General features: G+C 49.7%; 1 protein-coding gene across 2 annotated transcripts in view; it reads right to left on the bottom strand.

Moving 5' to 3' along the window:
- Positions 1–26819, bottom strand: part of Galnt10 (polypeptide N-acetylgalactosaminyltransferase 10) — a 138410-nt gene that overhangs the window by 24912 nt on the left and 86679 nt on the right. The gene's annotated exons all lie outside the window — the stretch shown is intronic.

Here is a 26819-nt window from a genome sequence, read left to right as displayed (position 1 = left end):
CACACACACACACACTGTGTTGATGACATTTCTGTTCACCACCCCCAAACCAAAGCAGACAGCCTCTACTGTACATGGCAGCTTTTCCTGTTTGTTTACTCTACCATGGGCTGGTTATTTGCCCTAAGCCTGGAGAAGCTGTCTTGAAGAAGTATTGGCGATTTTCTTTCAGGCCAGTAAGATGACTTCTCTGGTAAAGGCACTTGTCACCAAGCCTGAATACCTGAGTTCAATCCCTGGGACACATGCAGTGGAAGGAAGTTCACTCCCTCACGCTGTCCTCTGTGAGCCACACCTGCCCTGTGGCATGTGTGTGCAGCCCTTCCCCTCTCCGCAGGCACACACAAAATAAGTTACTCCTTTTAAAGCCTACAGCATCTGATATTCCCAGGCAGTCTCCCATCCAGGTACTGGCCACGCCTGACCCTGATTAGCTTCCAAGATTAGATGCGGCTAGGTGAGTTCAAGGTGCTGTGGCTGTAGACACAAGATAATATTTTAAAGAATGTAATAAAAAGTGTTTGGAGAGATGGCTTGGTGGTTAAGAACACTTCCTGCTCTTGCAGAGGATCCAAACCTGTACCAAGGGAACCAGTGCCCTCTTCTGGCCTCCAAGGGCACTGCACGCACACGGTGCATAAATATACATCAGCAAACATTCATACTTATAAGTCCCAGACTTCCTGTAAGTCCCGCTTGATGTTTATTAGGGCTTGGGATTTTATGAAAATCTAGGATGGCTTAAAAAAAAAAGTCCAAAAACAAAAAAATGAAAAAACCCTGTAGCTTATGCCACAGTTAGTGATGGTTGATGCTCCCCTTTACTCAGGAAAGTGAACAAACTGCTCTTAGAATTTATATGGTGAGCCAGGCGGTAGTGGCACATGCCTTTCAACCCACCATAAGGGAAGCAGAGGCAGGTGGATCTCTGTGAGTTCAAGGCCAGCCTAGTCTACAAAGCGAGTTCCAGGACAGCCAGGACTGTTACACAGCAAAACTCTGTCTCGATATATATATGGCAACAAAGGACCTAGAATAGTGGAGGTCTTTTAGAAAAGAAAATGTTGGAAGACTCATGTTTCTTGATCTCTTTGCTGACTGAACTTACTATACAGTTGTAGTAATTAACACAGCATGAGGGTCGCAGAGATGGCTCAGTGGGTAAGAGTACTTGCTGTGCAAAATTGAGGGCCTAAGTTCGAATCCCTAGCACTCATGTAAAAAAAAAACAAACATGCTGGGCGGCGGTGGCGCACGCCTTTAATCCCAGCACTCAGGAGGCAGAGGCAGGCGGATCTCTGGGAGTTCGAGGCCAGCCTGCTCTACAGAGCTAGTTCCGGGACAGGCACCAAAGCTACAGAGAAACCCTGTCTCGAAAAACCAAAATCAATCAATCAATCAATCAATCAATCAATCAATCATGCTGTGTATGCTTGTAACCCCAGTCTTGGGGGATGGAGGTGGGGGGGATCCTTATGCCCATATTGTTCAGTGTGTATGTATGCATTGTGTATGCACACGTATGAGGCACAAGTATGCCACGTGTGAAAGTCAGAGAACAACTGGTGGGAATCTGTTTTCCCTTTCTACTGCATGGTCCCAGGAATCCAACTCAGGTTGTCAGACTTTGTGGCAATCACTTTTACCCACTGAGCCATCTCCACAGCCCCCGTACTTGCTTTTAAAGAAAACTTGATATTAATCCATAAACGCACAATTGGCGCCGTTTAAAATTAACAGCAAATAAACAAAAACAACGGCAAGTAAAAATAGGGTCAAGCCTGGCTTCTGTTTTAGTTTCTCCTCCCCAGCAGTGAACTGGAGGTCAGGTTTGACAGAACAGGTGATCTGGGACCCTGCACTTGACGTACAGGAGAAGGGAGAGGGTGCTGGTGACAGGGACGTCCACGTGGGAGCCCGTGGATGGGGATGGATGTGGATTCCTTCCACTGTGATCAAAGGTCAGAGAGTCTAAGTCCATTCCTGTTCCTTCAAGGCTATGACAGGAGGTTTGATCCAGGGTGTGGCTGCCTACAGGATGCTTGGCCTTAGGAGTGACTGCTGCCTGTCCTGCCTAAACAACAGAATACTTAACTCAGGGTATAGCTACTTGAGGTTTCAGGTACTGAAGAGGTAATTACTCTGTTTGCTTTTTGTATCATAGCAAAGCAGTCTTTTGTCTTCTTCCTCGCTTTCGGATTGGGGTATATACGGCATATGAAAAATAAACTTGGGCAGATTCAGTACTCCCTGAGCTGCCCTTCCAACACTGTTCTGTGTCTCTGTGTATCTCTTTCATACCTCTGTTTCTTCTGCCTAACACTTCTAATCCACACACCCCACCCTGAAATGTATGAACCCGTGGAGGTTGGACCCTGGCACATCCACCTGCTGGGATCCTGTGGAACCATGAAGGTCATCCCAGGTACCATTTCCAACCTCTCTGAGGAGCGGCTGTGGGTCACAGAGACTTAAGACTCCAGAAATCTCGTTAGGACAGAGGATGTTTCGGGTTGTGTTGCCTGGCATCGTGAAGGCAGAACAACTGAAAAATATACTGGGGACAGATTATGTTCACATACAGAGCAAGGCTGAGCCCGTTAGGCACTCCTGGTCTGGTTGGCGCTCAGGCAGTGAGGCGCAAGCACAGCAAGAGGCATGGCCAAGCTCTGGCGGGTGGTTGTTCTTGTGGGAACAGTCTCTCCAAGAAAAGAGAAAATCCGCAAGTCTCTGCGCCGTGTTGCTTTTGGGCTGCATGCAACCAGTGGGTCGTTAACTTGTGAGTGAGATCGCGGGTGGGCGCCTCACACCAGTGCTCCGGCGGAGGGAGAAATATCACCTCCGCCGTGTATAATCATCGAGGTCTTCACGTGCACAGAGCCCCGTGGCTAAATCACCCTAATGCAGATGGCTGTAGTTGTTACTGATTGGCCAATTAGGGCCTTTCGACAGCTTGTGGTAAAAGTTGGAGCGATTATTTAGGGGCAATTACTGGCCTCCTGTCCTTATGAGAAGGTGTGTTTACTCAAAGCACCGCTGCCTTATTTTACCAGTCTCAGAAGGTCACAGGATTTAGAGCTAAAAGGAACTGCAAATGAGGACGAGGATGGTCACCATGGTGACAATTACAGGGAACACCTGCTGAGCCTGGCTCACACACAGGTCTCCTCACTTCACACACATTACCTCAGACACCCACCACACAAGAGTATCGAGTGTTCCTGCTTATAGGAGAAGATGCTAACAGATGTAATTTGCTCAACAGAGAGTTACAAATTAGGACACCATGTCTCTAGTCCGATCTCATCTCTCACCGGATTCCGCATACCCTTCACTCAGTTCTACCCCCTCTTATTATGGAGTCAGAGGGCTGGAGAAGTTAATGACTTTACCAGATTTACACAGTAGGTAAACGCGGCAGGGCCATCTCCCAGGTCAGGCCACAGGATCCCTTCCAGTGTCATAAAACGCCTTCCATGGCCCACACCTGTCCCTCTGCCTGAGGCTTGCTGTGTGTGTCCACACTTCAGATGTACTGAGTGCCATCTCCACTGCCCCCTACTATGTGGGAGGACTGAGCACGCAGTGCTGGTTTCCAGTGAAGGGTGTGGTCACGTTTATTTCCTCCCTGTCCCGCCTGAAGCTTATGGAGTCAGTCTTGTATGCAAAGGCTACGGAATTCACAAAGAAGGAGACACTTGACTTCCAACATTATGGTCTCTGTCCTCTCCCAAGGTTTGCAGGGTGGTCACATGACCCTGGACTCCATATCACTCTAGGATAGGTTGAATTGTCTCCTTGCATCCCCTTTCAATACCCACACTAGGGGCACTGGACAGATGCCATTGGTTCTGATGTCAGAGGAGAGGAAAGTGAGGCCCATGGGGGAGAAAGGTCTCATCCTAAGTTTCTCAGCTGGTGAGACCCAAGTGCAGGGGACTTGAGGTCACTCCCTCCTCTCTCTCTCAATTTGGAGGGCGGAAGGTTCTCTACTCCCATCATCTGGGTTCCAGTGATTGCACAGTTTGTCAGGTTTTAGCCCCTGGCTCTTGGATTCTACTGATGGGTCTCACGGAGAGCTGAGCTCAGAAGGCTGCTGACTTGAACTGTACCCCCTAACATGATACACCCAAGTCCTAACTCCTGATTCCGGTGGCCGTGGCACTATTGGAAACATAGTCTCTGCAGATCAACTCAGTTTAGGTGCAGCCAACCCTGGGTGAGGGTGGATTTGAAGTCGGTGGCTGGCGGTCTGTGAGAGGCTCACAAGGAGAACGCTAGGGAATGGTGGAGGCAGACCTTGATGTGTTATCAGTCATGGCTGCCAAGGACAGCCAACGAGAAGGAAGCCAGGGCTGGGGGCACAAAGACAATGCCCTCAACCACGTGTGTGGGCTTCTAGAGATAGTCTGTCTGATTTCCATTCCTCCATGTCTCTCTAGAGGTTTTTTTTTTGTTTTATTTCCAAATTTTATTAACTTTTTTATTACATTTATTTACATGTATGTGTGCATGCCAATATGGAGGTCGGTGAAGGTCCTGTGGTAATCTGCACTTTCCTTTCCCTATGTGGGTCCCAGGGATTAAACTCAGGTTGTCAGGTTTTGTGGCAAGTGTCTTTACCCACTGTTTTTTGTCTATTATTATTATTACTAATTATTATTATTATCATAACATTTACTTATTTACTCATGCAGGGTAGGGAGAACACATTACAGTGTGCAGGAAGAGCTCCAAGGGCATCTGGGGTGTAGACTCCCTCCTTCCACCATTCAGGTCCTAGTGATTGCACACAGGTTGTCAGGCATGGTGGTGGGCACCTCTGCATGCTGAGCCACCTTGCTAACTCCTTACTATATTTTAAAAAACAAATTCAAATAACTGTGTGTGTGCACGCGCGCACGTGTGTGCATGTTCTTGTTTGCCTCTGCTCAGCAGTGGAAGCTGGGCATCTTCTCTCACTCTCAACTTTATTTTTGACTTAGAGTCGCTCACAAAATCTGGAGCTCGCTCATTGGCTAGACTGGCAAACACCCCACCCACTGAGCCCATCCCCAGCCCTAGAAGCTTTTTTCTACCTCTGTGACCAGAGTGGGTGCCCGAGTCAGCTGATGGCAGTACCCTGGAACTCGTCTCCTACACTCTTTGGCTTAGATCGCTGACCTACAAGCTTGGTGAGGTAGGCTGTGTGGACTCTCCGCTCATCACATGACCTTGTGCCCAGCATCAAGCCACTGGCTTCTGCGTGCCACTGCTGAATTCTCTGTGACTTCTTCTGGAGTGTCCACAGGACATCGAGAAACTTCCTGGTCCAATCAAGATGCTGAGTGCCTGTTACCACCAAGCAGAAACACACCAGGAATGAAGAGGCTCTGTGTCCCTTGCTTTGGTGGATGCAGAGATGGAGGACAAGCACCCTCTAACTGGTCTTCACGCCATCCACAGCAGCCATGGCGTGCTTCCTTTTGTGTACCCGTGGGTATTCTGGGTCTCATGACATCCTGGCTCTGCTGGACTTCTCTGGTGTCCTGAGTCGGAGCGCATCTTTAGAGACAGAGGAATCTTCTTATCAACTCCGAGTGCTCTGAGGCATCAGTGATCACTTTGGAGGAGAGGAGGGCCTGTGGTACCTGAAGCTGTCCTACTCCATCCTGTTTTGATATGAAGGTATTTCTCACCAAAGGAAACATTTTTAGAAGCAGGGAACCTTTTTTTTTCTTTTTTTTTTCCCTGAGACGGGGTTTCTCCGTGTAGCCTTGGCTGCTCTGAAGCTCGCTCTGTAGACTAGGCTGGCCTCGAACTTAAAGATATCTGCCCGCTTTTGCCTCCTGGGTGCTGGGATTATAGGAGTGTGCCACCACTGCTCAGCTATGTTTGCTGTGTGCTAAAACCCTGTGCGATATGCTGCTATATACTCAGGTCATTTCATTCCCAAGACTCCAGAAGGTGGTCACCGACCCTCATGTACCCCATACGGGGAAACTGAAGGTCAGCAAAGTTCTGTATGAAGCTGCATTCAGCCAGCTGGAGTTGATGGCCAGGAATCAGGTAGGTGCCAGGCATCATTAACCATGTGACTGAACTGCTTCTCCATCCCTCAGTTGCTCATCCACCCTGCTTGATGGGTATCAGTTTCCAGTTGCCCAGTCTCAAGCCTGGGTGGCCCAGGGCTTTCACTTGCTTGTCACTTGCTCTGATGGTCCATGGGAGCATCATTTGTTGTGTGGGAAAGGTAAGTGACCCACCACTGGAGAGGATGCAGAGGGATTTCAGAGAGAAGCAACAGAGTTCTGCATTGACCAGAGGTCTATGGAATATTCCTTTACACTAGGCAAATTACACTATGATTGGTTTAGTAAAGACACTGACTGACCAATAGCTGGACAGGATAAGGTTAGGTGGGCAAACCAGACTAAGAAAACTGGGAAAAAGAAGGGTGGAGTCAGAGGAGTTGCCAGTGAGATTCAGAAAGAATACGAGAAGTGCAAGATGAAAGAGAGACAACACCATGTGGCAGAATGTAGATTAATAAAAATGGGTTAAGTTGTAAGAGCTAGTTAGTAATAAGCCTGAGCTATTGGCCAAGCATTTACAATTAATATGGAGTCTCCTTGTCCGCTATGTGAGTACCGGCGGGTGGGAAAGAAAAGTCCACCTACAGAGGCCCACGTCTGTCCATTAAAGTCTAAATGTAGTGGCACTCAGCATGTTCAGCATTGTAAACCCAGCCTTTGCTTGCATGGCTGAAAATGGGGAGCCAGCTGTGGCTTAGCAAAGGTGATGCTGAAGAACTCTGTTAAGATTAGTCAAGACAACCCTTGGGGAGGGGGAGATGGCAGATGCCTCAGTCTGTGAGGTGCACACTTTGCAAGCCCAAGGACCCGAGTTCAATCCCCAGGATCTATTCAAGAAAGCCGGTCATGGTGGCAGGGGCTTGTAATACCAGAGCTGGGAGGGGAGAGACAGGAGGATCCCCGAAGCTTTCTGACTCGTCAGCTTAGCCTACGGGTCAGCTCCAGAACAGCAAGAGACCCTGTCTCAAAACACAAGGTGGCTGGTGCCCAAGGAGTGACACCCAAGGCTGACTTCTGGTCTACACACACGCACACACACACACACACCCTAACAAACGCACACATGCAGATACATGTGGGTGCACACACAAACACCGAAATGGACACACTGGAATGTACTTTCCCCACGCTCTCCTCTGCATTCCAGCTCCATCAGTCAGCTGGGTTTGAAGACCCTGCAAACTCCACTCTTACTCTCTCTCTCTCTCTCTTTTTTTTTTTAAATATTTATTTATTATGTATACAATATTCTGTCTGTGTGCCACGTCTGCAGGCCAGAAGAGGGCACCAGACCTCTTTACAGATGGTTGTGAGCCACCATGTGGTTGCCGGGAATTGAACTCAGGACCTTTGGAAGAGCAGGCAATGCTCTTAACCCCTGAGCCATCTCTCCAGCCCCCTCCTACTCTCTTGAGAACCTTAGCCTGGGGCACATTCCAGAACCATCAGTGATAAAAGACACTTGATCCAGAGGGAGCAGTCTTCCATCCCTACCTGGGGCAGGTGCTTCCCCTAATTGCTAGGATGCTGAGTTTACGAGAATGCAGGTGTCCACTGTCAATTCTAGATAGGGCTGTCCCCACCTGCTCACCTCAGCAGGCCATTCATCTAAACACTTCCTATTGACTCCAGGTCTCCAACATGCCAGTGGCCCTCTTCCTTCTCCAAAGATTCCAGAGGGCATGCCAGATTTTTCCTTTTACCACAGAGGCCGCCACCGGGAAAGCACGCATGCATGGGGGGGGGGGGGGATGTTGTTTTACATCGACAGGCCTCTTGCCTTGGAGGTTGGAAAACATCAAGACCACCACAGTTCTGTGGGAAGCGGGCAGAAGCTCTTTGCTCTTTGTCAAAGGCCAGCAGAGCATCTGGCTGGACCCTCCTTTTAATTACGGCTCCGTGTCTCTGTATGTAACAGCTGGTTCACATGCTGTCTTCTACAAGTCTTAAAATTTATAAATCACATGATCCGCTTACGATGACCACTTTTCAAAAATTTCCATATATCTTCCAAAGGTCCTGAGTTCAATTCCCAGCAACCACATGGTGGCTCACAACCATCTGTAATGAGATCTCGTGCCCTCTTCTGGCCTGCAGGCATATATGCAGACAGAATATTGTATACTTAATAAATAAATAAATATTAAAAAAATTTCCATATAACGCCACAACTGTGGCATTACAGAGAAATAACAAAATAACAAGTTTCCGCGTGTGAATGTTTGGGGTGAGGACAGCAGGAGAGGGATGTAGGTCAGTGGACAACTTGTAGGAGCCAGTTTTCTCCTTCCACCATATAAGTCCTGAGGATTAAACTCCGGTCAGCGAGTAGCTTTATCCACTAAGCCCATCTCTCTAGCCTCCAACACTGCACAGCTGATTTACTGGAGGTGGGGGAGGGTATATGCAAATGCCATGCAAATACTATGCCATCTTGTATCAGGGACTTGAACACCTACAGAATTTGGTATCCACTGGGCTCTGAGAGCTCCCAAGGCTACAGAGGAACCACTGTCTTTGTAACTGCCACAGTCTAGCGTATACTTTCATTAGTGAATGGTGTGTGTGTGTCTGTCAGTGTGTATGTGTTGTGTGTACACACCTATGCAGGTGTTGTTCCTCAGGAGCATCTACCTTGTTTCCCATAGACAGGGTCTCTCACTCCCAAGTGACCTGCCGAGCTCTTCTTCCCCAGTGCTGGGATCACAGGTGTGTGCCACCAGGTCTTTTTTTTTTTTTTTTTTTTTTAAAAAAACATGGGTTCTGGGGATTAAACCCAGGTCCTCATGCTTCCATGGTAAACACTTTACTAACTGAGCCATGCTCCCAGCCCTTCCATTACACACACACACACACACACACACACACGCACAAACAACCTAACCTCTGGTGGAGTCAAGCCAATACACACAGCGCATTCCTGAAATACATGGATTCGCAGATGAGTCAAGGAGGAAGACACAAGATGGAGGCCATTTTAGCCACTGAGTCTCCTCAGCAAGAACCTTGCCTGGGTGCCGAAGGGGTTGTGGAGGGCAGTGGGGTCAGGAAATAAGAAGAGACCTTGGGGTGAAATTGTACCTTTTGTTTCTGGAGGGAAATCCAGAGATGAGGGGAGAAAAAAGAGGGGTACTAGGACAGCAGACAACCCCTTGTGGTATGGTGCGGGAGGGGAGGGGTATCCAGAGGTTGGTGGGTGGTTGCCCTGGAGTCAGCAATGACAAGCCTTTCTGTGGCCTTTTCTATCAAGGGCTTGGTCCAACCTCAACTTCTCCGTGATCATTTAGGATCCGAGAGCCACTGGGTTCATCCATCAGTCTTAGGCTCCAGGGTTAACAGGAAGTGGGTCCTTGAGCAGAAGCTAGTGGGTACGGGCACAGCTGATTCCAATGTGAACCTACTGAGTCCCAGCTCATCCTAGGGCTCCTGGAAGACCCCACTCTAAGAAAACTAGCCATAGCTGGCACCTAAGGGAACAGACTCGGGGTGGGCCTGGCAGTGGTTCAGTTTATGAGTGGTTGTGATGGTTGAAACTGCCTGCCAACTTGACAAGCCCTACAACTGCCCAGGAGACAAACTCTAGGCCACTATGTGAGGGCATTTCTAGACTAGGCTAACCGAGGTGGGAGGACCCACCCTAAATGTGTGGCACCAATCCGTGCCTGGGGTCCTGTACTGAATAAAAAGGACCAAGTGACTTGAACACCAGCATACACCACTCCCTGCTTCTTGACAGTGGGTCCATGTGAGCAGCTGCTTTAGCTTCTGCCTCCAGGACTTCCCTGCCATGACAGACCCTACCCCCAAACCAGCAGTTAGAACAAGCCCTTTCTCCTTTGAGGTGCTTCTGTCTCAGTCCAACAGGGGTAACAAACACAACAGCGCCTCAGGAATGCAACACCATCCCTCCTTCAGCGAGGTGCCTGCTGGTGCACGGCACAGGCTAACCTGAACTTTATACTGGCCTGAGACGGCATGGCTGGACCTGTGGATAACTTCCCTAAACATCTACTTTGCTACCACATTACAAATGACCCCACGCGTCATACGCGCAGGTCTGTGGCCTGAACATGCCTCTGGTGGTTTGAAGAGTAGATTATGCTCTTTCCTCAAGCAGTGGCATCCTCCAGGCAGCTCCCAGGGCTGGGAAGCTCTCCATCACACAAATGAACTGCTTGTCCCTCTTCCTTACAAAATGACTCACCTATTGAGAGAATTCCTATCACCTAGACAGACAGCCTTGCCTGCATTTTTTAATTTCAGCTAAATGCCTTCGTCTCTTTTCAGCAGGTGGGCAGGGGCATAAATCTGTTTAATAGTCAGACGATGAATAAAAATACTCAGAAAGCTGCCTTGATGGAGTTAATTATGCCCTGTTTTCTGAAAGTGACTTCCCCACCAATCAGCTGAGGCCTTCCCCAGCTGCAGCCTATCCGGGGACTCAGGCTCCTGGGCAGATCTAGTCCTGGGCTCTCGGTGGCTGTCTTTAAATCATGTCACTTGACAGATGTCTAGAAGTAACACGTGTTTCGTGTAGGGCGCAGGCTTCCACGCCGATCACTCACAGTGTTATCGAGAAATGAAAAGGAAAATTTCCATCGCAGCAACATGTTGGCCTGTCAGCCTCTCGTTCGCTAAAGGGCAAAAGTGCCTCCTGGGGGATGTTCCTGCAGTTCACAGAAAGAAAAAGCCAAGCACACACCAGAGACTTCTAAGCTTCTCTCTACCGTCCATCAGCTCCCCACCAAGAAAGGAAAGGGTGGGCAAGACGGCTGAGGGAGTAAAGGTGCTCGCTGCCAAGCCTGACAGCCTGAGTTCCACCTCTGGTACTCACACAGTGGGAGGAGAAGTGATTCTGCATGTCGTCCTCTGAACTCTGCACGCATGCTGCGGCATGCGTGCACTCCCCCCCCCCCGCAGTAAAAAATAATTAAAAAGAACAAAATGCTAGGGATGAGGAGATGACCTAGTCAACAAGGTGCTTGTCATATAAATTTGAGGGCTTGAGTTCGGATCCCCAGCACCTATGTTAAAAGCTGACCATGGTGGTGTATATCTAGAATCCCCAGTTCTGGGGAGGTAGAGAGAAGAGGGTCCCCTGAGTTCCCTGGCCAGCCAGTTGAGGCAAACTGGTGAGCTCCCGGTTTAGGGAGAGACCCTGTCTCCAAAAACAAGGTGAAGAACAATAGAGGAAGATGACTAGAATTGACCTCTGGCCTCCATGTGCAGGTATATACATGTGTTTGCATACCCCCAAGCATACATACATACATACATACATACACACATACCACCACCACCACCACCACCACTACTACAAGCCACACAAGGTATTTGAACTAGGGCAGGAACTTTGAGATTTTTGGCTCCTTCTAGAAGCTTCTACCCAGGATTAATCTGATAGACAGAAATCTTCCAGTCTCTCATTCCGCAAGCACAGTTCACATGGTGACAATCCGGGCCTCTCAGCAGTATCAGGGGCTCACCATCCTTATCCCCCCAAGTCCTGTCTCATGCTGCACGCTGCTGATTCGGCTCCACAGATTCCCTCACCTCGTTCCTTTATTCTTGCACACCCCTCAGCTCCGAGCATCCTGCTTTGTGTCTCTGTCCCAGGGAATCCTGTTCATGCCTGATATATTCCCCAAAGCAGCGTCCAGAATCGACGCTCGCTCACAGTTCCAGGGGCTGAGCGGGCTCCTGCCCTGTACAGGCTTCTTGGGGGCAGGGCACAGCGGCGTTTATTTCCCTTGTGGCACCTAGCATGCGGAAGGTACTGAGACGTCTGGTGAACAACGCTGGTCTACTTTGTCACCTTTTAGTTTTGCAGTTTTAGGTCCCTGCACGCCATGAGCACCTTGAAAACTCGCTTGCCACCCAAGGGAAGACAGAAAGTATGCTGCAGGAAGCCGCCATCAGGTAGGTACTCTCTTGGGAGTGTCCAAAAGATGCCTTCCCAGCTGATAGGTATCAAAAAACTGACCACTCAGGAAGTTCCCACCTGAATGCCACTCTGTATTTAACAGAGGAACGACGTGTGTTCTCAGCCCGTCATATCCAAGCCTGTGAGGTGGCTATGTTTCCGGTGTGACCGTGAGTGACACAGTATAGTCAGGTGACAGGACATTACCAAGAAAAAGGCCTCTAGGAAGGTCCAGCAGGATTTCAGCCAGTACCGAATCGTCTTGTCAGGTGTGTATCGTATACACGTCTCAGATGACAAACCACGCTAGTGACACTAGGCACCCCTGCCAGAGATAGACAAACCTAACAGTTGATGTCTTGAACAGTTTCCCCACGTGCTTTGGTATGATTTTTTTTCAATGTCTTCCCAGCGGAGACACGAATAAATGTCTCTTTGCCCCAGATAAAGCACCAACAACAGGCCAAGGAAACGGTTCCCGTCTCTGTGAATCAGTAAGTTTACTGGGATGACTTACAGGGGTATGGGTGACCCCCTAGCAGCGATGCCACTGAAAAGCCTCCAGCTTGAGTGATGACTCCGAAAGCCGCATCCCTGGAGGCTTCTTCACAGCCTGCAAGCAGCTCCACCGGAGTCTCCTCCCTAGCAGCTGCTATTGCTTTTATCACGCTGGGGAGGGGACTTGGATAATTTCCTGAGCCTTGCCAGTGTCCTTAGCATCTTGAGTCCCATGAGCCTCCTCCACGGTGGAGTGTTTTAATTCTGAGGACCGAATCAGTGCTGATGTGTCTACATTCCTTCTGAAGCCTGTTTTCCTACTTACTAATGGCAGTGTGCCACAGTCTCCTTCTGAGGTCAGTACCTGTAGATCTAGCAGGTCCTTTCCCTCACTGTTGTACTTGCTCCTAAGACTCCCCCAAGTGCGGGAATGTGGCTCTAGTTTGGCTGAAAGGGAGACCAAGGTCGGGAGAGGTAGAGAATTTGTCCAGTGTCAACAACTGTGCTCTCTGGCTTAGGCCCCGTGGGGGCATCTCCCTGTCTGCCTGGAGCCAGAAAAACCACTGCAGGGCACGAGGGTTCAGTTCAGTACCAAAAAGGAAGTTCACATAAGAGTTTGCGCCGTTGTCTTCTGCTACCGTTAGGCAGAACTGACTAACCCAACCTCAGATGTTGAATGTGCAGTTGGACTTCATGGCCTTGAAGGCCCTCTCCAGCTCTGCACCTTGTGATTCTACTGTCCCACCATGCAATGCTCCAGGAACGGGGGAACCCGAGCTGAAGCTTGACTCCTATAATGATGGCTCCTTCTGAGAGACACCCCATAATCAGCACCGACACTGTTTGCCTTTTTATAAACACTACCCTATTTATCTGCCCCTGTAATTTTCCTCTCTGCCCCAGCTGTGAGCAATTTGTACTTTTCGGTGCTAGGTTTGTTCTAATTTGTCAAGGGCCAGAAAACACGTATCAATGCTGCCCGGAGGGCATGCTACACTGTGAGGAGCTGTGTGCGAGGCGGTGCAGGCTAGAGGTCTGTGTCTTCGGAACCCGGAGCAGCAATAGGTGGGTGTTCTAGGCCTCCAGTGAAGCAGGGACTGCTTGATGCCTGGGGATTCTGATTCGTTTCCTGCTCAGACATGAACACGCACATGCGCACACCCTCCCATCTCAGGTGGAGGAATTCTCTGAGGACAGAAGATACTGCTTGTAGCCAGGGCATCATACGTTCAGATCCAAATGAGGGTCATGGTCCTGTGTGTGCTGTAGCAAGAAGCAGTCAGTCCTGCTCTTACTGTCTAAGGACCCAGGTAGTCAACAGCCGGAAAGTCAACATCATGAGAGGCCAGGGGTGTGAGTTCAGGGCTCAGCAGTGACCCAGGACTCTACAGTGTTAACCCACCTGGGCTTGTTCCCTGGTTTCACTGCCCGATCACCGAGACCTCATTTCCTGTGGGTGACCTGGCTCTCCCCCTGGGGAGCATAGAAAAACATGGGACCAGGAAAGCGCATGCATGTTGGGAAAATAGGGCATGCAAGAGAAATCAAATGCCACTTTTCAAACCTCCTGACCAAATGGTTTCCTTTAGTTCTTCAGAGTCGGCCTGGCCTTTTATGTCCCTAAGGTGAAGAGAAAAGCTGCGCAGCTCAAGTCCGCTTTCCTTATTCTGCACCGCACAGACAGCACAGATGGGGCAGCTGAGCCTCCAGGACTGGTCAGGGGTAGCACGCGCTGGTGGGGAGCTGGATGACAAGCTCACAGCTCCATCTAGAAAGAAGGGCATTCCTGCTACAAGAGGACGCCTTTCACACAATGACACAGCACCAAGCATCCTCCAGGAACCTCTTGTGCATCCCAGTTGGATACAGGAACATGGAGGCTCACTGGCAGAATAGACTCAGCTGCTAGTCTGAGTTCAGAGCTTGTGTTTCTAGCCCCTGAGATTCCTTTAGTTGTGGATGTGTGTGCAAAGATTAGCAGAAGCCTTAAGGAATGGGTTCAGGGTAGAGCAGGTGCACACGAGGAGAGGCTCCCCGAGTTGGCTGCAGTGGAATTCACAGGGTGGACATTCTAGGAGAGAGAGAACACTCACACAAAGGCTCAGGGCCTTAGAGCCTCTGCATACCCAAGGACCTGGAAACCAACGACCTCCGCTAATGATCATCTCATTAACATGCTCCGAGAAAGTTGCTCATAATTGCTTTAGATGGAAAGGATGCAATTCTTAAGGGTGCACAAGTATCAAATATGCTCTTTGCTCAGAAGCAAAAATTCAGTGTAGGCAGGATTATGGCACAGTACGAGAGGGGCCGTGTTAAAACCTGGTAGGAAGTAAGTGATTGGGTCAATTACCTTCTTTTCTCCAAGACTACCACTTTCCAATTAGATGAGAAATAAGCACTCTGTGAATAAATAAAACATTACAGATGAAAGTGCCATAGTTTTTGTGTGAGAAAAAACCCCGCTAGACATACCCAGGAAGAGGGAACCTCGATCTAGGAACTGCTTCTTCCATCAGAGTGCCTTATTGCTTAATTGCTACTGATGTAGGAAGGCCCAGCCCAGTGTGGTAGTGCAGCCCCTGGGCGGATGGGCCTGGGCTGCATAAAAAAGCAGCTGAGATTGTTTGTCATAGCAGGAACCTGGAAACAACCTAAATGTCCCTAGACCAAAGAGTGGATGAGGAAACTGTGGGGCATTTACAATGGAGTGCTACATAGCGGGGGGGGGGGGGATAATAACATCTTGAAATTTTCCACATGACGTGGCAGAACTCTGCTCGTGTAGTTCAGAGAGTCTCACTTATCCCAGCTGGTCTCAAGCTCACTATGGTCGCCATGGCTGCCTCTGAACTCCTGATTCTCTTGCCCCTGTATCCCAGAGTACTGGGGTCACAAATATGTACCACCACACCTGGCTCCCGCGGCAGGGCTTCCAACAGCTGCACCCCATTCCACACTGGACTGGTATTGTCATGCATCTCCTGCGGATGAGTTTCTGAGTTGCTTCTACTATAGAGTGATAAAAGTTGTGTCACAATGGCCGAATTTAGATGTACTTCCAGTTTACACGCGACTGTTTCTCTAAATTAGAACTGAGCCGTAGATTCCGCAGATGAGGGATACACACTAATCTTAGTTTGGGGATGATAAACAAAAGTAGGGCCCCTCTCATAGAGGGCTGGTCCCACTCATATCTGAGAATAGACATAGACATTGCAGAGTAAGGGGGGAAGGGAGGAAGGAGGGAGGAAGGGAAGGAGGGAGGAATGGAGAGAAGCTCAGAGTCCAGCTGGGTTTGGGAAGGTCCCTAAAGGCAGGTTTCACTCATCCCTGGGCCTTGGGACTATCTGCGTTTTGGAAAGCATGCCTGGTCACCACCAAAGAAAGCCACAGGTGTGACAGGGACACAGGCAGGCTTGCTCCAGTGACCTCATGCATCTCTTGCTGGCCCACATTCTTGCTCTGTTCCTCTGAGCCAGGTCAGACGACCCAGGATTTGTAGGGGGAAAATGAGGCCGTTGTGGCGAGCGGAAGCTGGGAAGAAGCTGCATTTTTCTGGTGCTAAGGCTACAGGAAGGAGGAGTCGGTGCTCGAGAGAGAAGCCCCCGCTCTGCTCCAAAGCGAGCACCAATTAAGATGATTACTGGTTTCCCTACAACACAAATACTAATGGCCTGTCATGCTCTGGCATATTTTTCTTGGTAACCTTCAAATCCGAGTTGATTAATCAGACTCTTGTGGGAAGGCTCAAACACGCTTGGGCAGAACCCAGGGAAACTAGCCCAGAGCTCTGAAGGCCACGCTGGTGATGGGGCGGAAGAACCACATTCTCAGGGATGAACAGGGTGGGGAGCCTCGCCACAAACGGTGGGGGAGATGTCCTGAGGATGAACAAAGAACGAGGAATGAGGGTGAAGGCGAGCTATGTGACGCCACTGTCTCCCGCTCTGGGACCCACAGCCCTGCAGGATAAAAGTGGACGGTAACTCCTATCCCATTCCCCAAAGAGGACACCATGGCGACTCACAGGAGGGACAATTCCTTTAGCATGTGAGGGAACCGGAGTGAGCACAGCTCCTGAATCAGAAAGATCCAGGCACATTTCCCCCTTACTCCTCGCTCCCTTTTTTTCTCATGGAACCCTGGCTGGTCTCAAACTCGCTATACATCCAAGGGTGACCTTGAACTCCCGACCCTCCTGCCTTCACCACTCAAGGGCTGGGATTACAGATGCGTGCTGCCACACCTGGTTTGTGTGGTGCTAGGGATTGCACCAGGGCTTCTTGCACACCAGGCAGACACTACCACCTGAGCCATATCCCCAGCTCAATGCCTACCTTTTTTTTTACAGACCAGCTCTGCCAAGGTATTTAGGTCTTTGATTCCTCATCCGCCAAGCAGGAACCCAGTGACTGACAGACGGAGCACCCACTTTACAGTTATTAAACAATAACTGTCTGCGAGTCAGATTTAATAGTTCTCAAACTGTTATCGTCTGCAAGTCAGGAAGAAGGGCGCAGGTCTTGGCACCTCAAACAGTTCCCCAGCTACAGAGAAACCTTCTGATGCGGAATGTTGCCATCTCGGTGTGATCGCATTCGGTCTAACGGTCTAACGTTCAGTAATGATGCAGATATGGGAGGAGCTGCCCATGGTGGGGGCTGCACCTGTTGCTCTTTGCCTTCCTCTTCCACCAGGGACAGCAAACAGGATCTAAAGTCTGTCCCTCTAGCCCAGTGGCTTTCCCCAGCCTTCCCCGAAAGGCATTCTGGAGTGTCCTGGGCCTCATGCTAGTCAAATGGCAGGCTTGCTTGGTAGATTCTGACCAGCTCTCAGCAATGCGTGCTAATGCCTGGGCAGGGTCCAGAAGCACTGTCCTCAGAGCCTTGAGAAGCCTGACTACCTGACCTGGGGCGGGGGCAGGGATGAGTGCTGTCATAAGGCATAGGGCAGATGTGTATGCCTAGGAATGAGGGTGGTGTGAGCTGGGGCTGGGGCTGGACAGGCACGCGCACATATGCACGTACGTACACACATACGTGTACCCTACGTTTCAGCCTCCTGGCTTGCTCCTGAGATATATTCTCTAACTCCCTCCTGCAGTAACATCAGTCCTCGTCTGTTGTACCCGGCCGTACATGGTGCTAAGGGGGCACCTCAAATCCGTCACAGAGATGACGTCAGTTAGCCAGGCACACTAATGGCATCACAGCGAGTTGGCTACCTGACTGGGAGGTGGCAAACAGATAAACAGAAACAACAGCCAATGAACGGGCCAGAGCAGGGTCAGGCATAGGGTAAGGCTGGTAACAAACGTGTCAGAAGGTGCTCAGGAAGTACCAGGATGACCATGGGGGCACACCCAGGCCCAGGTCTATGCTTCTGGGTTCCAAGTTCTACCAACTTGTTATTGCGTTGCTCCCCTGACCCCCCCCCCCTCGGCAGCAAAGCACAGAGGCACAGCCATGTGTGAAGGCCAGCTTTGTGTGTATATACATGTATGTATATGGGTACATGTGTGTGGCAGCTGGACGTCAACACCAAGTATCTTTCTCCACTTTATGTTCTCAGATAGGGTCTCTCAGTGATTCAGAGATGGGCCGGCCAATGAGTCCTGGGATCCTCTTGTCTCTCTTTGCTTCTCAGTGCTAAGACTGCAGGCATGTGTTACCATATCCAGCTCTTTATGTTAGGGATTAAAGTCGGGCCCCTAAGTGTATGCAGCAAGCGCTTTACCAAGCCGCCTCCCCAGCCTGCACTGTCAATCCTATAAGGACGCAGTAGAAACAAGACCAATGTGTCCTCTCTGATGTCTTGACAATGTATCTGCCCCACTGACTCCACTCACGTCTCCAATTCCACTCTTGTAGCGCTTTGTAGAATCCCAGGTCTTTGGGGGCACAGCCCTGTCTTCTTCTTCCTTAGGTATCTCTAAAGCCTTACTTAAAGCCTGGCATGCATTGGGGCTCAGGGAGACTACTGGAAGCAGAGAAAGCCATGGACAAATTGGCCCAGTGACCTGTAACTCTGCCCACTCCTTCTTGGTAGAGTGCTCTGGCAGATCCCCCTTGGAAAGCGGGACCCTGGGAGAGATAGTTCTCCTGACCCCCCAGAGCCTGTAAAACTCTGTCAGATTAGACTGAGTGTGGTAAGTTAGTATCCCAAGGCCTGTTTGTTCTCACTCTGGATGGTAAGTTCATTTACCCTGTTGCCGAGGCATTTCTTTGCTGGTGTTAGAACCCACTTCTCTGGGATGTCAACACAGACCGAGGGCCAACAGCTCTCCAGGAATCCTCTGGCCTCCAGCACCAGCTGGTACTGCTGAGACATCTGACCTCATGAACGGAACAACTACTGGAATCTTGGACTTTCTGTTAGGGCATAGCTACTGTTGGGCTACCCAGACTATAGAATATACTCATTTTTATATATAAAGGATATACTCATCTTATCAGTTTTGTTCCTGACTAATACACACCTGTGAATTCATCCCCTGCCTGCTCCCCATCAAATTAAAAATCAAAACCAAAATCTTAAAAAAAGATATATTCCTGGCCAAAGCCGAGCTCCTGTGCCTGGCTTTGCCGGGCAGTGTGGTGCATGCCTCTAATCCCAGCACTCGGGAGGCAGAGCCAGGCAGATCCCTGTGAATTCGAGGCCAGTCTGGTCTACAGAGTGAGTTCTAGGACAGCCAGGGCTGTTACACAGAGAAACCTTGTTTTGAAAAACCAAACCAAAAAAAAAAGAAAAAAGAAAAAAGAAAGAATGCAATCTTTGGTCCTTCCTCAAGCCTGGGCCACTGCTGTCCTGGAGTGAGTCAGTGTTGGGAGGCTTCCTGCTGGGAGGACCATGGATCTCAGTGCCACCTTCAGATGTCCGAACAGAACTCAGACCAAAGGAATTGTGACCAGAGAGGAATCCCGTGAAGTTTCTTCTAATTGACGGCCAAGGCTTGATGTAATACACAGGTGATCAAAGGTTTCTTAAAGCACAGGTGAATCAAATCTCCTTTGCGTTAAAACGTCCAGGCACTGGGCAGCGCATACCTTCCTTAATTCGGCCAAACCCGCATCTCCATTCCCGCCCCATCTGTCACTCAGCACGGGCTCAACTGGGCATCCACTAACAATCACAAAGGCTGCACTACAGCACGCACCATGTGGGTATCGGGGACAGAATTCAGGTCCTCTGCAAGAGCAGCAGTCGATCCTTTTAAAAAATATTTTCTCAGAGCTGAGGACTAAACCCTGACCCCTTCATTTGCCAGACAAGCAGTCTACCCCTGAGCCAAATCCCTAACCGTGTGACCAGGGCTGTGAGACCTTAGCCATGGCACCGTGCCACCCACATTCAGGGTGGGCATTCCAAGTCTGCCCTCTTCAGTCCATCCTTTCTGGAAAGGCCTGAAGATTTGCCTCAGTTTTGCCTTAATGTTTCTTTCCCTTTCTAAAAGAGCAGGTGTCCTCTTGCTACCCGTGGTTGTCTCAGAACTCACTACATAGACCTGGCCAACCTCAAACTCACAGAGACATGCCAGGCTGTGCCACAAAGCCTCTTCCTTGACGTTTCTTAATCCAAACAAGTTGGTGATAGATGTTATCGGTCACACACACCCGTGCTGGCCTACTTAAGCAAGTGTTTGTTTTGGTCAATTTCACCTCTGAAGGTGGGGGTAGGGAGTGGAGACAGTTATGCTCACACAGGGCTCATGTTGTCAGTATGGGAGAACAGTAAAGACCCTGTAGCTTTGCCTCTCAAGGGGGGATGGAGGATTTCGTGGCAACAGCCTGTGCGGACCTGATCATATGCCCACCTTCTTGAGGGCCTGGAATCAGTGTGGCTCTGCCTGCCAGTTACTGGTGCTCCTTGAACGTGGAACAAGACTTGTCACTAACTGGCTCTGTGGGGTAAGGCAGGTCCCCAGATGCAGAGGCTGTGAAGCTTCGGGACAGATTTCTGGAAGTAGTGGAGAAGCCAGGTGGCCTCAGAACACGAAGCTCCCTGGGGGGTGGGGAGAGACTTGATTTCCTCCAGATTTGAAGACAGGCTTTGCATGTGGGTAACGCATAAGAGAGTGTACTGAGCGCAAAGAACTGTCCTGATTTGAGCTTTTCCCCTTGCCAAAGCTGTAGGTAGCGTGTATCTCAAGAAAGGCCAGAGACCCTTTAAGCCTGCTGCCTCAAGTCAGGGAAGATGCAATCCACCCCCAAGTAGAAAGGGCAGGGCAACAGAAAAGGCAGGGCAGTCTGCCCGAGGATCAGGCCAGGCCCCAAGCACGTTCTCCCATAATTTTTTTTTTTTTATTGTTCATTCAGGAGCGATTTATTCTATGCCCCGTGAGTTTAGAGTTATGGGCTTCGTGGAGGCCTCACATAGGTGATTACGGTAATTTAGAGAGAAAGTAGCAAGCCATTCCTGTCATAGGCTGCTCCGGCAGGAAAGTAATAGCATCACCTCGTATTTATAGAGTGCTGAATGATTCCAAAGTGCTCTGCCATCTATTATCCCATCTCATGCTGATGGCAGACCAGTGAGCTGGGCCGAGCCTCTGCTGTGGAGCTCTGCACAAAGGTTGTCCCCTTTCTGGGGTCCCCTTTCCCCACTGAAAAAGGAGCAGGCACTGGAAGAATGCTTGCCTAGCATGCATGAGCCCCTGAGTTCTGTTCCTAGCACTGCACAGCCTTGGCCCCTGGCAGGCGTGCACCTATAATCTAAGCAGTTGGAAGGTGGAGACAGGAGGACTGGGTACTAAATGGCCAACTTTGGCTACATAGCAAGTTTGAGGCCAGCGTGAGTTACAAGAGACCTTGTTGACAGAAAAAAAAAAAGACTTCTTGTGGTGGCTTGAATAAGAATGGCCTCCACAGACTTATATATTTGAATACTTAGTCATCAGGGAGTGGCCATACTTGAGAAGGATTAGGAGGTGTGGCCTTGTTGGGAGAAGTATGTTACTGGGCTTGAGGTTACGAAAGCCCGTACCAGGTTATCTCTCGGATGTAGCTCTCAGCTGCTGCTCCAGCACCATGTGCCACCATGGTCCCTGTCATGATAATGGACTAAACCTCTGAAAGTCTAAGCAGGTCTCCAATGAAATGCTTTCCTTTGTAAGAGCTGCCATGGTCATAGTGTTTCTTCATAGCAACCGGACAGTGACTAAGGCAGGTCTCATGCCTGTTTTGTTTTTCCCATCAGCTATTCCTCAAGGGGTCTGAGCAGCCCTGACATCTAAGGCTGAATTTCTTAGCCCTGTGTGCCAGGATTCCCCTGCCCCCCCTCCCCCCCCCGCCCATCCCCACTCCCATCAATATCCCCAGAAAAGGTGGTTCTGAGGCAGCTCCCTGGCTCCACCCAGACAGTGTGGAGAGGGGTGTGGCTGGGAATCTACACTACACACACACATTTCCTGCAGGACAATCTTTGAGAGCTTCTGCGCTCAGCCTCCTGACCCCTGTGACACAGGTGAGCCCTGATTTGGGAGAGGGAGGATGGTGGCACGGGGCTGGGACAGAGCAGTGTCTGTTAAGTGTGGCAGATGATCTGGGTAATGATAGCCTCTTGAGGATATAATTAGAACCCTCGCAACCGGAACCGGACAGTTTAATAATTTAAGTGAGACCTCAGGATTAATGAACGGTGGTTGGAATGACATGTGGGACCATAAATCCTGGCCTGCGGTGGGGAAATGATGATTTACAAGACGGCTTCCCGGGAAAACAAGGTCTGATGAGCCTGCAGGCTGGTCTCCCCCCTTCAAGGGACGCGTGGTGGGTGATCTGCCACACTTTCTAAGACCACACCCTCCAAATATGCTACAAGGTGCCCTTAGTGGCCTCGACACACCTGCATGTCAGCATTTCCCACAAGCCCGAGAGAGCTTCACTTTATTTGGAATGTTTGAGGCTGAAACCAAAGACCTTATTTACGCTAAAGCAAGGCTCCGTGAGCCACTCTCCCAGGCCTTCACTGCGATTCTAGGCAGGGGCTCTCTGTACTGAGCCACACCCCCAGTCCCTTACTGGGGGATTTGGGGCAGGCCCTCTACCACTGAGCTACTCTCCCAGTCCCTCCCTGTAGAATTCTAGGCAAATGATTCACTCTCCCAGTCCCTCATTGGACGACTTCTAGGTAAGGGCTCTACCACTGATGCACCAGCCCCTCACTGGGGGATTCTAGGCAGGTGCTCTACCACTGAGCCACACCCCAGCCCCTCACTGGAGTATTCTAGTCAAGTATGGCCCAGTTAACAGTAATAACACAGCAACACAGCCTCACGGTAACACTGACAGCCTGATGATGACCATTCCCTGAATGCTGGCCAGGAATACCAACTCACCCAGTCCTCACTCAACCATAAAAGGGAAAGCGGGAGCAATGGAAATTCCACTCCCCTTAGGCTTGTACAAGAAGAGAAGGTATGTGCTCTGGGTATGGGGACAGGATGGAGTACACTGGCCTAAAGCACACTGGGTTCACAAGAGGCTGGCTGCCGTGTAAGGGAGAACAGGCTCACTAACCCGAATCTGCTTCCTGCTGCTCTATTTCTTTCTTCCCCCTTTTGGGGTGTTTGCATGACAGAAGACTGAAGCCACAGCCTACTAAGTGCTAGGCCAGTGCTCTACCACTGAGCTACCATCCACGGCCCTCCACTTTCCGCCTAAGGGGGAACAGGAGCTAGTGGCCACTAGAAAGGGCATCTTGCAATGGCCTCTTCTCAGGAAGGACTGCTCACAGGTCCGTCTCCCTCCCTTCTCTGTCACAAGGCTGACCCAGGGCAGCTGCAGTGTGCTGGCTGGGAAGGGTCAGAGCTGGTCATTGTGAGGCCCAGCAAAGTGACCATTGGGTTGGGAGTTCACGAAGAGAGGCTGGAGAGCGGTTCAGACGGAGAACATTCCAGCCTGCATCCTGACGGCATGTAGGATGGGATCTGTCTGAGCAGGCTTGGCAGAAAGCAGAGCCTCCCGCTCCCCTGTTGCGTTTCCCTCACCGGGACCATTTACAGTGCCCAGGAAATCCCCTTGTGAGTGGACTCAGAAGCAGAGCAGCAACAGGAGACAGGAAGAGGTTAGCCGTAGAGAGCTCCTGCTCATTTGCAAATAACGTGTGTGTCTCGAAGAAGTGAAGCAAATGAATATAATTAATTTTTAACAATCATTGTGGGATCAAAGAACGTTCTGGAAAAAATTCAGTGTGCAGGCTTCCCAAGACTAAGCAGCACACATCTGTTAACACTTTATAGGAACGAATGTCACCACAAGAGGCCTCAACACAGGCCTGATCCTTTGTTCTTTTTAACGATGTAAAAATTACATGTTCATAAAATTTATTAGTTTGAGGCAGGAAGGCAGAGGAAAAGAGAGAGAAATTAAGCTTCCAAGGCTGGAGAGTAGTGGACTCTATTCTCTTCTTTCAGAAATTCTTGGAATAAAAACACACAAATGTGAGGGTTTGGCCTCCCTAATCTTCAGGGCTGTGGCGCTGTGCCTATCTGGAGCTATGAGAACCAGTAGCATTTTAAGGCAGATGGTAACAGCTTCAAAGGTGTTTCTGGACTCAGATCAAGTCAACGAGGGCTCTGGAGTGGCGGATGTCTGATAAGACAGGCCTGGAGTCTGAGAAAAGCAGGAAGAGTTCTTGTGGTCTTTGTGAGCCATGACCACATCTGGAGGCTGCTAGGTGTGTGCATCTGTTTGTGTGCACATGCCTGTGTGCACATGCATGTGTGTCAGTGTGCATGTCACTATGCGTTGGTGCTGGTGTGTGTCTCTGTGTGTATGGGCACGCTTATGCATGCATGTATGTGTTGGTGTGCATGTCTGTATGAATTGGCACTGGTGTGTGTTTGTGTGCACATGCATCCGGATGCATGTGTGTTGATGTATGTATGTCAGTATTAGTGTGTGCATGCCTATGTATGCAAATGCCTGGGTGTGTACATGCACGCATATGAACACATGTATGTACTGGTGTGTCTATGGGTGTGTATACAGGCATATGTGCATATGCATGCACATGCCTGTCTGTCTGTGTGTGTGTGTGTATGTCTGTGTATGTTGGTACTGGTTTGTGTGTTTGTATGTGTGCATGTGTATGCACGTGTGTATGTGTGTTGGTGCTGGCAGGAGATAACACCTATTCTTTGGCCAATGCCCTTCCTTAGCTAAGTATAAACAATATTATTTAAAGGATCGGACTAATGTTGATGATAAATGAGAAAAGGAGACCATCTCTTTTTGATACATGGATAAGGATCAAATGAAATGACTGAATATTTCGAAGTTTTACCTAATCATTTTTACTGTTTTTTCTAGGAGGTGGTGCTCCAGTTCGGGGTGGGCGTGTAGATTTCTTACACTTTGGGGGTGATATAAATATATGAATTTTCCCTTTGGGCCAATGCTTTGGGCCAAGGCTTCCTGTCAACTAGCTACAATGTGTTTACATCACTCTTATCAGCTAGCTACTTTTCTCTTCTCGCTGTAACCAAGTAACCCACATAGGCGAGGAAAGCTGCATTCTAGCTCAGGCACGGTTTGAGGAAGCCCAGTCCATCATGGCCGGGATAGCATGGTGGAGGCCAAAGCACAGGGAGCATGTGGCTGGGACTCATGGAGTCTGTAGGGACACAGAAGCAGAAAGTGGGCAGGAAGTGGGGCTAGGATATACCTTCAGGGCTAACACTGACTCACCTCTTCTGGCTAGGCTCTACTTCCCCCAAAGGGCACCACCAACTGGGGAGCGAGTGTTCAAACACATGAGCCTGTGGGGGACGTCTCTCATCCAAACCGGTGGCTCACAACAGCCCTGGTACAGTCAGACTCTCTCGGTGTCACTGGCCACTTCCCTTTGTCTGCTCCCCACTTAATGAGCTCAACCTGGGTGACACGCAGCAGGGTTCGGCTAGATCAAGTGACATAGCAAGGAAGGTCTTACTTTTAATTTCACCTCAAATGCCATCTCATTCTCAAGCCTGGGTCAAAATCACTTCCACCAGCTTTCAGCTAACAGAGTGGCCCAGCAGCCACGGGCAGACAGATGGACGGCCCTTTCCATGCCCTTTCCCTGGGGACCTTCCTGCAAGGAACTCTGATGTCTTGCTCCACCTGGCTTCATTTCTTTCTCACTACACTTTTAGTGAAACACGGAATCCGTTTCAAGTTTGTTTTCAGGATCCGGGGAGCTGGTTCAGTCAGTCAAGCGCTTGCTGCAGAAGCAAGAGGACCTGGGTCTGATTCTCCAGCCTACGTGGAAAGTTGGGCATGGCAGTCCATGCTTGTAACCTCAGAGCTGGCGACGCTGAGACAGGTGAATCCTGCGGCTCAACGGACAGCTAATGTAGCTGGATGGCAAGCACCAGGGCATTTAGAGGCTCTGTCTCAAAAGCAAGCAAACAACAACACACAGGGTAGATGGCTCCTGAGGAATGAGGTGAAGGTTGGCTTTACTCTGAGTGGCGAGATGACTTGGTGTGTAAAGGTGCTCAATAAATGCCCAATGACCGCATCTCTGGCACCTACATGGTGGAAGGAGATAAGAGACTTCCGCAAGTTGCCCTGTGCTCAAATTCATGCCCATGCTTACACACACACACACACCAAATAAAATATAATTTTTAAAAATTTCCTACAAGATATAACAGAAAATCACTTGAGAAAAGGGTTTCAATGAGGGGCTCCCTACATTGGTTTGGCCTGTGGACATGTCTATGAGGGGCTGTCTTACTTAAGTTACTTGATGAGAAGACCCAGCCTACTGTGGGCGGCACCACTCCCTAAGCAGGAGATCATGAATTGTCTAAGAGTGGAAAAAAAATCAAGCTGAGCACAAACAAGCAAACAGGCACACACGCATTCACCTCTCTCTGCTCTTGATCACGGATGTGATCTAACCAGATGTCTCAAGTTCCTGCCACTGTGACTTCTCTGCAGTGATGGACTGTCGCCTGAAACTGAACTCAAATAAACGCTTTCCCGGCAAGAAGCTTTTGTCAGGGTGTTTTACGGCAGCAACAGAAACGAAACTAAAACAAATGATATCTGAGACTAGCTATGGCTTTACTCATGTGCGTGAGCGTGTTCGCACGTGCGTGTGCGCGCGCACACACACACTATCACTCACGGTCGGGCTTGAAGTCAGCACAGAAAACCAGGAGAAAATGCACAGCTGAATGCTCCTGCTGTGCAAACTTTTAAAATGCAGACGGCTCACCGCCTCAGTGGAAGTGTCACTTTCTGAAAATAAAATGCAGCTATTTTCCGCGACAGAGACGATCCTTTCCCACACACCGGAGCTCTCAATGCTTCAGATGCAATCTGAACACA

Source organism: Alexandromys fortis, unplaced genomic scaffold (assembly GCF_014885135.2).
Source record: "Alexandromys fortis isolate MF-2015 unplaced genomic scaffold, M_Fortis_MF-2015_v1.1 scaffold_103, whole genome shotgun sequence".
Lineage (NCBI taxonomy): Eukaryota > Metazoa > Chordata > Mammalia > Rodentia > Cricetidae > Alexandromys > Alexandromys fortis.
Note: the sequence above shows the minus strand (reverse complement) of the source record. Positions and strands in the feature narration are given on the sequence as shown.